Source organism: Rhinatrema bivittatum, chromosome 3 (genome assembly GCF_901001135.1).
Source record: "Rhinatrema bivittatum chromosome 3, aRhiBiv1.1, whole genome shotgun sequence".
NCBI lineage: Eukaryota > Metazoa > Chordata > Amphibia > Gymnophiona > Rhinatrematidae > Rhinatrema > Rhinatrema bivittatum.
The window spans coordinates 507,396,524-507,408,832 of record NC_042617.1 but is presented as its reverse complement, the minus strand read 5'-3'; the positions used below and the strand labels follow the sequence as shown (position 1 = coordinate 507,408,832).

The following is a 12,309-nucleotide window of genomic DNA, read 5'->3' as shown; positions in this document are numbered from 1 at the left end:
TGAAAACACTGGGGGCGCACACAAGTGTGCACCCCCTTGCGCGCGCCAACCCCGGATTTTATAACGTGCGTGCAGCTGCGCACACATGTTATAAAATCAGGCGTGGTTAACAGGTACATAAATAATTATTTGCCAGATAGCCTTCAGTTTCTCTACATCTTAATTCTTGAGAACAACATGAAACAAACTTTCATATTGGAATTTTCTGGGTACTTACAAACGACCTGGCCTGGCCACTGCTGGAGGCAAGATGCTGGGCTTGATGGTCCATTGGTCTGACCCAGCACAGCATTTCTTAGATTGTCAACTGTCCTTTATTGGCAGAAATGTATTACTGTTTTCCTGTTTAGTACTTCAGAAAGGTTCACCAAATGGAAAAAAATGTAGAACAAAATTAAGAATATCATAATACCTCTGTATAGATCTGTAGCATTGTTGACCTCATCTTGAGAACTGCATTCATTGCTGGTCGTCCCATCTAAAAAATGATATAACAGAACTAGTAAATGCACAGAAAATAGCAACAAAAATGAAAAATAGGTTGGAATGGCTTCCTTATGAAGAAAGGCGAAACAGGTTAGGGCTCTTCACCTTGAAGAAGAGACGACTGAAAGAATATTTATTTATTTAACTTAACTGTTTTTATATACCGGTGGTCATTGTGAACATCTCATCGGTTAACAAGAAACAAAAAGCAGCAACAGGCTTTACAATGAACAAGGAACTCACAGATGTAACTGAAAGAATTGGGGGGTGGGGCATAAAAGCTAGATAGAGGGGGGGGAGACACTGGAAAGTGAACTTGGAGGATTGATTACAATGAAGAGGATAAAGTATCTGAAGGCTACAGGAAACATACAATTAAGAATCAAATTTTAGCAAGGATGAATTACAAATTAGGTTACAATTGACATACAAATTTCTATTCACTTACAAAGGAGATTAATGTTGCGATGTCTATGCAGGACGAATACAACATGGGAAGCAAGTGTAAGGGGGTGAAGAAAGAGGCATAGAAAAAAAGGAGGGGGTAAGTAATGGTATTCATGTGGAGAGAGCAATACATTAAGGGGGGCGGGGTGCAGGGGGCGAGGCTGGGGAATTGGTGGGTGAAGAGCGGTGTAAACATTGCCTGGAGATAAATGTGGTGGAAGTGTACAGTCAGGTGTAAGCCTGCTTGAGGCTCTGCTTGAATTTATTTGGGCATGATTCTTGGCGGAGAGAAGATGGTAGATTATTCCATAGGGCAGGACCAGCTATGGAAAATGCATGGTCTTTGTGGAACATAGCTTTGTGAGTTTGGGTGAAGGTGTGTGTATAGTTGCTAGATATTGGTTTCTAGTAGGTCTGGCAGGGGTACGAAAAGTGAGATGTTCTCTAAACCAGTGCATATTTTGGTTGTGAAGACAATCAATCTCTCCTCGTATGACATCCGATGAAGATCCTCCACCTTTCTGGTCGCTCTTCTCTTGTCTTCTTGGCATTGAATCTCAGCTGCCATATCTTCAATGCCAAGATTCAATGCCAAGAAGTGCAAAGTCATGCATATGGGGAGTGGAAATCCGAATGAACTGTATTCGATGGTGGGGGGGGGGGGGGGGGGGGAAGACTGATGTGCACGGAGCAGGAGAGAGACCTAGGGGTTATAGTGTCTAATGATATGAAGTCTGCGAAACAATGCGACAAGGCGATAGCAAAAGCCAGAAGAATGCTGGGCTGCATAGAGAGAGGAATATCGAGTAAGAAAAGGGAAGTGATTATCCCCTTGTACAGGTCCTTGGTGAGGCCTCACCTGGAGTACTGTGTTCAGTTTTGGAGACCGTATCTACAAAGAGACAGAGACAAGATGGAGGCGGTCCAGAGAAGGGCGACCAGAAAGGTGGAGGGTCTTCATCAGATGTCATACGAGGAGAGATTGAAGAATCTAAATATGTACACCCTGGAGGAAAGGAGGAGTAGGGGTGATATGAGTCAGACCTTCAGATACTTGAAAAACTTTAACGATCCAAAGACAACGACAAACCTTTTCCGTCAGAAAAAAATCAGCAGAACCAGAGGTCACGAGCTGAGGCTACAGGGAGGAAGACTAAGAACCAATGTCAGGAAGTATTTCTTCACGGAGAAAGTGGTGGATGCCTGGAATGCCCTTCCGGAGGAAGTGGTGAAGTCCAAAACTGTGAAGGACTTCAAAGGGGCGTGGGATAAACATTGTGGATCCATCAGGTCTAGAGGATGTGTATAAAGATGAGGCAGCAAAACACTGCACGGAGTGGCAGTAGCCACAGAGGCATTCACGGAGCGGGATGCCAGTGGCCAGTGGTTAGTGGTTAGTGTTCCACCTTCACGGAGTGGAAGGATGGAGGGCTGCCATCTCCAAATTAAAAAACAAACAAACAAAAAAAAAACAAACCAGGGGTGGGTAAGAGTATGTAAAATTAACGGAGAGTTCATAGGCTATAGGTATTACCAATTATTAGGCTTATTCAATATTTGTTGTTAGTTAATGTGGCTTTCAATGCATACTTCATTTTCAATGCATATCCAGCATAGCTCTCTGCTTCAATGGCAGGGGAGAAGTAAAACTAATAGTTCACGCTTATCCAGCATAGCTCTCTGCTTCAACAGCAAGGGAGAAGAAAAACTGATACTTCACGCATATCCAGCATAGCTCTCTGCTTCAACGGCAGGGGAGAAGAAAAACTAATACTTCACGCATATCCAGCATAGCTCTCTGCTTCAACGGCAGGGGAGAAGAAAAACAACCAATAAGGGCTGAATAACATAGTCTGGGTAAACAAATAAGTATGGGTGTAGCTTGCTTGTTGCGTCGGTTACTACCCCTAACTATTCAAGCTTGATATTTCACTTGGATGCAGCTCCATCACTGCTCTCTGCATTAATGGTGGGGGTGAAAGGGAAATAGAACCAAGGGTTGCTAAGAGCCAAGAGAAACAGATAAGTATGAAAGGAAAGAAGTGTGAAGCTTGCTGGGCAGACTGGATGGGCCGATTGGTCTTCTTCTGCCTTCATTTCTATGTTTCTATATATATATTTGTGGATGAGAGTGAGGGATTTGTATATGATTTGTGATGCAATGGGTAGCCAATGCAAATGCTTGAGGACGGGGGTAATGTGGTAGTTTTTGTGGGTATTAGTGAGGATACGAGCGGCAGCATTTTGGAGCAATTGAAGAGGTTGGATTGCACTTTTGGGTAAACCCAGGAGCAATGCATTACAGTAATCAACTTTCGATAGGTTGATGACTTGGAATATTGTGCAAAAGTCATTAAGGTGTAGTAGGGGTTTAAGTTTTTTTAAGGTGTGCAATTTGAAGAAACAGTCTTTTAATGTAGCATTGATGAATTTTTTGAGGTTAAAATGACCATCAAGGGTGATGCCAAGGCTACGTACGTGTTGAGGAAATGTGATGTTAGAGGCGGGAGTAGGGGTAATGTTGTGTGGTGAGATAAGGAGGAGCTCTGTTTTAGCAGTGTTGAGTGCGAGGAAGTTGTTTGATAGCAGGGTGCTGATGTCAGCGAGAGCGGATTTCTAGGTCTCAATAGCTTTGTGTAATGTGTCAATTACAGGTATGAGGATCTGAACATCATCCGCATATCTAAAATGCGGAAGGCCTAGCTTTGAAAGGAGATGGCAGAGGGGGAGGAGGTATATATTGAAAAGTGTAGAGGAAAGGGAGGAGCCTTGTGGTACACCTTGTATAAGATTGGTTGGTTTAGATATGCAGTTTCCAATTTGAACACTATATTGTCTATCGCACAGGTAAGATTGAAACCAGTGGAGTGCAGTACCAGAAATGCCAATATCAATCAGGCGTTCTATTAATATATTGTGGTTGACTGTATCAAATATGGATTTAAAGCAAATTGGAGAAAGTATTTTTTAACTCAGTGCACAAATAAGCTTTGTAGTTTATTGCTGGAGGATGTGGTCAAGGCATCTTGCATAGCTGGGTTTAAAATGTGTTTGAACAAGTGCCTGGAAAAAATAAATCCATAAACAATTATTAGCCAGATAGACTTGGGGAAAGCCACCACTTAGCCCTGAGAGTGAGCAACAAAGCATGAATTTATACTTTGGTCCTTCCTAGAGATCCGGATGTTGGGCTTGATGGATCCTTGGTGTAACCCACTTTGGCATGTCTAATGTTCTTATGAAGATCACTTTGTTGACCCTTTTATATATGTTGGGAGATAGGTGGTGGGGTTCTGGTGTATATCTGCAGACATATATGTGTATGCGGGAAAAATTAAAAACCCTCAGGACCTGATGTGCTACAGCAATTTTACCATTTTGGGAGCAATATTCAAAGCCATTTACATGGTTTTATTGCATAGATGGCCTTTAAAAATTACCTGGGGGACTGTGCATGAGAATGTTTGCGCAAAAGCTAGTTTGTATATAATTTTATGCCCATTACAAAGAGATGTTTCGGGGCGGAGTTGGGGCATATGATTTATGTGCATGTTTTTGAAAGCATGCAGATAAATCTACACACATAGATGCACCTGCTCTGGAGCAGGTCAGCACTGGTTCTATTCACACCTTCAAATTTTCAAAGTGGATTTCTATGCATAAATTGACTTTTGAAAATTCGTGCTAAAGTCTGCGGGTAAAAAGTACCTACAGAGTTTAGCCTGTGTAAGCTGTTTGAAACTTACCCTCTCTGTGTCTGTGGGCAAATGTATTTCTGAATGAGTTCAGGTTTTTGATAATCTATATATAATGTAATGGACGTTTTGTTGAGTTTTTTAAATCCTGTACCCATAAACGGTTTTTCCATTCTATTTCTGCACTCAATATTTATTTTATTTATTTATTTATTTCAGATTTTTATATACCGGCATTCGAGACAGCAGTCACATCGTGCTGGTTCACATAAAACAGGGGTGCATAGTAAACATAACTATAACAATGGTGTTGAAAAGGCAGTTACATATAACAGGGTGATAAGAACTTGGCTGAGAAGGAAGAGAAAGGAAAGGTTATTAAAATTCACACAGGTAAACGATAGAAGATAAGGATGACCATGGTGTATTTGGAGATTAGTTAACCGAGTTGGAGAATATATTTTGATTCAGTTTTTCTTTAGTGTTTAAGTAGATTTTGCCATTTTCTGTTTCCATACACATAAGCAGTAACGCACATTTTGATGGCTTGGCAGTTTGTTCTGTGTGCTGCCAAGGAGGGGGGGGCCTTGAGTTTGATGCATAGCTTAGGCTCCTGGTCTTCTGTGTGTATGTTTCTAGAAGGCAGATCTTGTATCCTAAATAAGATTCTGTCTTAAAGATTTTCGCTCTCTATCCCCAGCCCCCACTAAAGGTGAACAGCTGGCTGAACAAAACATAATTATGAGGCCAGCTGTTGCCCAGCCATTGCTGTCCTGAAAATCGTGCTCTCATGGTATGATGCATTATATCAGAGGTGCAGGTAGTTGGACTTCACATTGGAATGGTGCTATTAACACTCTATCCCTTGTATCTTAATGAGACCTCAGTGACATACAGTCTTGTGAAAGTGGTTAGTGGTTTCCTTGTCCCGCCACGTAAGTATGGCCACTTTCCCTAGAATGAAAAGACTATAGACTGAGTGTTTATCACCCCTCCGTATACGAAATTTGAACTCCTTCCTTCCTTTTCAGAGTGAATCCATTACCATAATAGTCAAACCCAGTTTGTAATTGTCAAGAACATTAAACCTCTGAGCAGAATCATTGCCAGGTAATCACAACTCTTGTTCATTTTTCCTGTTACTCTCCCATTAATACTTACAATCCCAGTGATGCTGCCTGAGAGAGCTTGAACATGTTAGATATCAAAAGATAAGTTGGAAAAGAGATAGTGGAGAAACAAAAATCCAACCCTCTAGGGATAGTCCACAAATAGAAGGGATATCAAATTAAAGTGTCCCAAAAACATAGAGGCAAAAAGCCATAGATAATTTCAGATCAGTTTAATGAATGTATCACAGTCCATAAAGGCAAGTCACTTCTAAATCATGTAAAAAGAAAAAGTTCATTATCCACAACATAAGCCGTGTTTTGCAAATGCTGTTTCAAAGAGGTGACAGCCATCTGGTAACAAAGCAAAAATAAACTGAATAAATAATAGCATAACAACATAATCTCTAGGGAGGGACAAAAGGGAGTACGACATCAATATATCAACATAGAATAAAAAGAGAACTTACATACAGTCTTTAGAGGATGCCAGGTAAAAGTGGGACATTTAATCCTTCAAAACATGCATCCAGTTATCACATGTTTGCAGCCACCAATCACAAAAGAGAATACCATAAGCCAATAAGAACCAAGAATTGTAGCATATAGAGACACACAGCAAGGAATGAAAAAAAAGAGCATAAAGAAATAATTTTCATGAGCACTTAAAGGAGAAAATATGACATTAGACAATCTTTATGTAGAAAACTAAAGCATAAATAACTTTGAAACCAAAAAGGGCTAGAACATATATCAGAATAGATAATACTATATAATAATTGAAAAACATAAAAGAAGAAAACAAGCAAAAACAGGATGGCATTATAGCAAAAAAAAAATTAGAAACATTGGGACCAGTCAGTTCCCTGATTTAATCATTGTGGATTACACAGCAGCCATACCCCACTGCCGAAGGATCTGTTACCAGCCCAGTGATGGACCAAGGCATATATTCATAAATGATCTGTAAAAGGGAATGACAGAGGAGTAATCAGATTTGCAGATGACACAAAATTATTCAAATTTGATAAATGATAGCAGATTGTAAGGAACTGCAGAAGGACCTTGTGAGACTAGGAGACTGAGCAACTGAATGGCAGATGTAATTTAATGTGGAAAAGTGCAGAGTGATGTACATAGGGAAAAATATTTCCAACTACAGGAAAATGATGGGTTCTGTATTGTGATTCACTACCTAGGAAAAGGACCTTGGAGACCTTGTGGACAATGCGTTGAATTCCTTGGCTCAGTATGCAGCAGAGGTCAAAAAAGCAAACAGAATATTAGGAATGATCTGGTCAGGAATGGAGTTTAAGATGGAAAATATCATATTGCCTCTGTATTGAACCATGATGCGGCCTCATCTGGAGTATTGTGTGCAGTTCTAGTCACTCCATCTCAACAAAATAGCGAAACTAGAAAAGGTGCAGAGGATAGTGACAAAAATGATAAAGGGGATGGAACATCTCTCCTATGATGAGAGGATATGCAGGCCAGGACTCCTCAGCTTGGAAAAGAGAAGCTTAAGTGGGGACATGATAGAAGTTTATAAAGTCATGAATGGGGTGGAATGGATAAATAAAAGAACAATTTACTCTTTCAAATAATACTAAAACTAGGGCTTACGCATGAAAGCAGCAGATTCCAAACAAATCATAGAAAGTACTTGTTCACTTGGGACACAGTCAAGCTATGGAATTCTTTGCCAGTGGACGTGGTCAAGGCGACAAGTACAGTGGGGTTTAAAAAAGGCTTGGACAGGTTCAGGGAGAAAAAGTCCCTAAAACAGCATTAGTCAGGTAGACTAAGGAAAGTTATTACTATCCCTGGGAGCAAAAAAGAAGAAAGAGATCTACTTTATGGGTTCTTTCAGGTACTTTTGACCTAGATTGGCCACTGTCAGAGACTGGATGCTGGAATTGATGGACCTAGCATGGCAGTTCTTACGCTTCCAACACTGTTGATGAGAAGCAACGCTGGAGTTGCCGGGAATGGGTGAATAAGACCCTTGCTCCCAGCAGGGATCAATTTTGGCAACTGGGTGGGGGGGGGGGGGCAGACAGAGGGTGTCTAGAGGGAGTCCAGGGTGAGCCAGTTTATTGTTTGATGGTGGGGGTGGAGTATGTGGGGAACCACTGTATTTTTTGATGGGGGGGTGTTAAATCTGGGGTTCCGATTTTTGTATGAAACCAGACAAAGGTTGTGGCAGGGTGGGATAGGGATCATTGCTGTTTTGGGGGCCATTTATGTATAAGGGGCGGGGGGGGGGGGAGGCTGAGGCCGGATAACTTTAAGTAAGTATATTCAGCAGGATGTTTACCCTCCCTCAATATTTAGGACAAGGTATCCGGCTAAATCTAAACGGCCTACTGAATATTAGCCTCAGTGTATTTATATGTTTTCTTTGTTATACTGCCATCCTGTTTTATGTTGTGATATTATTTGGCTTAGGATAAAATTCTTTTATCCTGCTTGGTCATTGTTAGCAACTGTTTGAATGTTTTCAGCTTCCTAATTGGTCTTGTTCTGTCCTGCCTTTCCTTTCTCTGTGTGTTTCCTCCCTTTCTATTGGTTCTTTGGCCCAAGGCAGCCTGGGACAGGTTTTTCCTATAGGAATTTTTCAATTAGGGAAAGACTCTTGGCAAGCTTGCAGCTCCTATTAATTCCTTTGCTCACAAATCTCCTTAGTGACTCATTCTCTCATACCAGTTGAATTCAAGTTTCTATCAGTTGTAGTTTGACTTCATATAAACTCAACTACAGCATCAGAAAACCTCTTCACAGCTGTTATAGCTCCTGAAACCTGTGCAGTTACACTTTACTCCCTTTCATCTCAGTGAGTAATTTGTTTTATTCATTGTTTCAATAAATGTTTGGAAGTTAAAGAACTAGTATCTGGAGCTGGAACAAAAGGTAAACTGGCTGTCTAGAAGCACAAAGCAAGACATCAAGTTTCTAGGGCAGCATCTACCTACTCTTGTTAGTCCTGTCATTGCTGCAACAGTCTTCAGCTAGGGGCTATATGCATCAAGGTTCCTTCTAGAATTCTGCAATCATTGAACTTGAATCCTTCTACTAGATACCACCTTTGAACAATGACCACAACGTCGCTCTCCGGGGAGTGGGGGAGGGGGAGTGCTATGAATGCTGCCTCTGTTTCATTTCCATCCTTAGCCGACCTGGAGAGTGGAAGACCCAGTTCAGGGATCAAATCAGGGAAACTCTGCATGACAGTGAACCACTACTGGCCTCCAAGATACTTTTTTTCACTTGTGATCAAATGGGGAATGGACATGGGAATGTCCATTTAAGGACTGCTCCCCTGTCAGATGTGGCAGGATGCAGTCCCCATGCTAAATGGCTTAGGATATAGTAGTGCAGGTAACTGACAAGGCATGGAGATTCTGGCACTAGTCAACTCCAGTTGAGGGTAGATACTTATTTGTCTTTCCCTCATGGAGTCTCAGTACTGAACTATCAAAATGGCAGTATTTATCAGGTATATACACAGAGTTGTAAATAGGTAACTCAGTGCAAAGCTGCTGATAACATTAAGAGCTGCATGTGATATCAAATTGTGGATGTTGCCTTGGTCTCCTTTACCCTGTGGTTTTAGAGAGAGATTGGCTCAATTTCTCAGGAATAATAGGGGAAGAGTTTTTATTGGTGATGATCTAAGCTCAGGTGTCAGAAGGAACAACTCAGCTGGAACCCCCTTGGGAAAATTGGATCCTGGATTTGGCAGTCTACACCAAAAGGACAAGAAATCCTCACAGGTAGGTTGGTTGAGAAGACTTGATGGGGCACTTAGCCAGAAGGGAAGTAAAATGCAAGGGTCCAGTTTTTCCAATTCTGAGGAGCAATTTCTGGGCTTCCCAGTGCAAAGACCCCATGTTAGCATGATTTGTTTAACTGTGTGATGTGAGAAAACCGAAATCAAGGATTAAAAGCCTTTTTTACCTGTATTTTCAAGTTAAAATATAATTTATTATACCAGTCACCCAACTGGCCTCTTATAGGAGAGGTTTTCTGCCAGCTTCTCATCCCTCAGAAGTACCAGAAAGATCTATTGGAAATGATCCACAATACCATGTTTGGGGGCCCTATTAGTAGAGGCAGTACTCTAGCCTGACTACTGACTAGGTTCTTTTGGTCTTGTTATATACTGTTAAGCAAGAGACTATTGCCTGACATGCCCCATGTGACACATGATGGCCCCCTTGTATCATATCCATTGCCATGAGTATCACCCCATCTAGAGGAGTCCTAGTATCATCCCTCTCCATAGTGGAGTCCTCATTTAGCTGGGTAGGGGTTGTCCTGGTGAGGCCTTTAGATAAAATGGGTACTGGCTGCAGTTATTTGTTGGTGATGATAGACTATGCCACTATGTATCCATGGGTGGTGCCCAGAGCCATTGGAATAGGCAGGTAAGCTAAACCGCTTCCCAGTGCACCAGACAAGAGGGCCAGCACACCTTGGCAGGGGACAGAGCAACAGAACACCATGCTGATGCTGCACTACCTCAGCAATATGAACTGCAGTCTATTGCATGGCTGCTAGTTTGCTGGCGCATCATCAGATAGGGGACACTAGCTGTGTCATTGGAGAATCAGAGGAGACTTTCCTTCTAGGCTCTCCTATGGCCAACTGGAGCTTTGGAGGGGGGGACTCTCTCCCTCTCGCAGACTGCCCATTGGCTGGTCAGCCTGGCAATAGGCCTACCAGTGCCTGTGTTTGTCATGGACGCTCCAGTTAACTGAGTTGCTAAAAATATTCCTATAGGCACTATTACACAAGAGATGTAGATGAACCAGGGGACAATTTTCATGTTCTGGTTGCTGCAGGAGCTGTGCCAACCCTTGGAGAATTGGTCCATCTGGACTTCCATATACTATCTCCAGCCTCATAGCTTGACTGAACAATTCAACCAGACATTAAAAGGGGATGTTGTGGAAGTTTATCCCTGCACCTCAGATAATTTTGTGCCCCTTCTTCTATTTGTCATAAGAGAGGTGCCCTAGGCCTCAATGGGCTTCTCTCCAATTGTGTTTAAGTTAGTGTTTGGGAACTGCCTCAGGTGGATCACAGATGTAGTCAAAGAGCAGTGGTATGAAATGAACACAACACCGGCAAGCACCATCAAGTATGTGCTTAAGTATGCTGAAAATTTCAGGTAGCCACATAGTAATCATAGAAGAATTTGAAGAAAGCCCAAGGATGTCAGGCCCATTACTATGACAGGGAGACTTGATTAAGATAATTTCCAATCAAGTGACCAGGTCTTGGTCCTTCTTCCAACCAGCCAGAATAAACTTCTGGCCCAGTACGAGTGTGATGGATTATCAAGAATGTCAGGCTGGACTCTAGTGAAAGAAACACATGTGCCAAGTGAATCCAATCAACCCCTGAAAGGAGAGGGAAGCTTTACTTGTGATTTCCAATGAAAACAAAGTAGAACCTCTTGGTGACTAGCATGGACAGGGATGAGCCATTGGGGATCGGAGAGGGACTGGCAGAGAACCAGAGAGCTGAAATCAGGCAGCTGGTGAGGCAGTTTTCAGATGTCTTTTCAGTATCACCAGAAAGAACCAGGCTGATCACCCATATTCGCATCCTAGAAAGAAGGTGCAGCAATGACCCTATTAGGCTCTGGAGGCAAGGGATTTGAAGATTGACAAAGAAGTTCAGGCCTAATGATTATTTTGGAATCAAGGAACAAATGGGCTAGTCCAGTAATCCTAAGGATTATTTTGGAATCAAAGAACAAATGAGCCAGTCCAGTAGTCCTGGTCCCAAAATCAGACAGGTCAATATGTTTCGTTATAGAATTCTACAGGTGAAATATTTAAATTTGGCAAAGGATTGAGAGATGAAGCCAATTTGGATGTCTACCCATGAGGGCTAATGGGAGTAGCTGGAGGCCTACTATACCACACTATACAAAGTAAGAAGTTTTCAAAAACAGCATATAGATAGATTAGGAATACCCATACCTGGGAACTCACTAGATTTTACCCATAGACAAGGAATTTGCATCAATTACCAGTCTCCAGGGAAACACTAAAAAATACTCTGGGCTTCTTTGTTTATAACTCCTGATACTCCCCTTCCTCAATATGCCTGCAGGGAGCAGGAGGAGAGAGGTGAGCCTGGAGTACACATTGTGGCAGCATGTGGGGAGAAAATGGAAGAGCTTCAATAGACACAACTCATGCAGCTGTGATTCCAGGACTTGGAACTCATTCAACTGAGGCTACTGTGAGGGAGCACAAATCAAGGAACTGACTTATAGGGGGGTGGGGGCAAAAAGAATGCTGGGCTTAGGGAGAGAGAAAGGGGAAGAATGCTAGCTTTACCCCTGGAAGGGAGAAAGTGATAGTAGTGGGTGAGGGGAAGAAAGAGAAAGTGTGGAATAGGGAAAACAGATATGCAATATTTCCACATCCAGATATCATCCCGCTCCTTCTCCACCCCAGCTAATTAACAGCAATCTCAAGGTGATCACACCTCAAATGTTCCCAGGGAATACCATAGTTAGATTGACATTCCTATTTTATTGTAGCAGCTGA

At 42.1% G+C, this 12,309-nt stretch overlaps 1 protein-coding gene across 6 annotated transcripts in view; it reads left to right on the top strand.

Annotated features, from left to right (window-relative positions):
- HMBOX1 (homeobox containing 1) overlaps positions 1-12,309 on the top strand; it is a 434,799-nt gene that overhangs the window by 198,048 nt on the left and 224,442 nt on the right. The gene's annotated exons all lie outside the window — the stretch shown is intronic.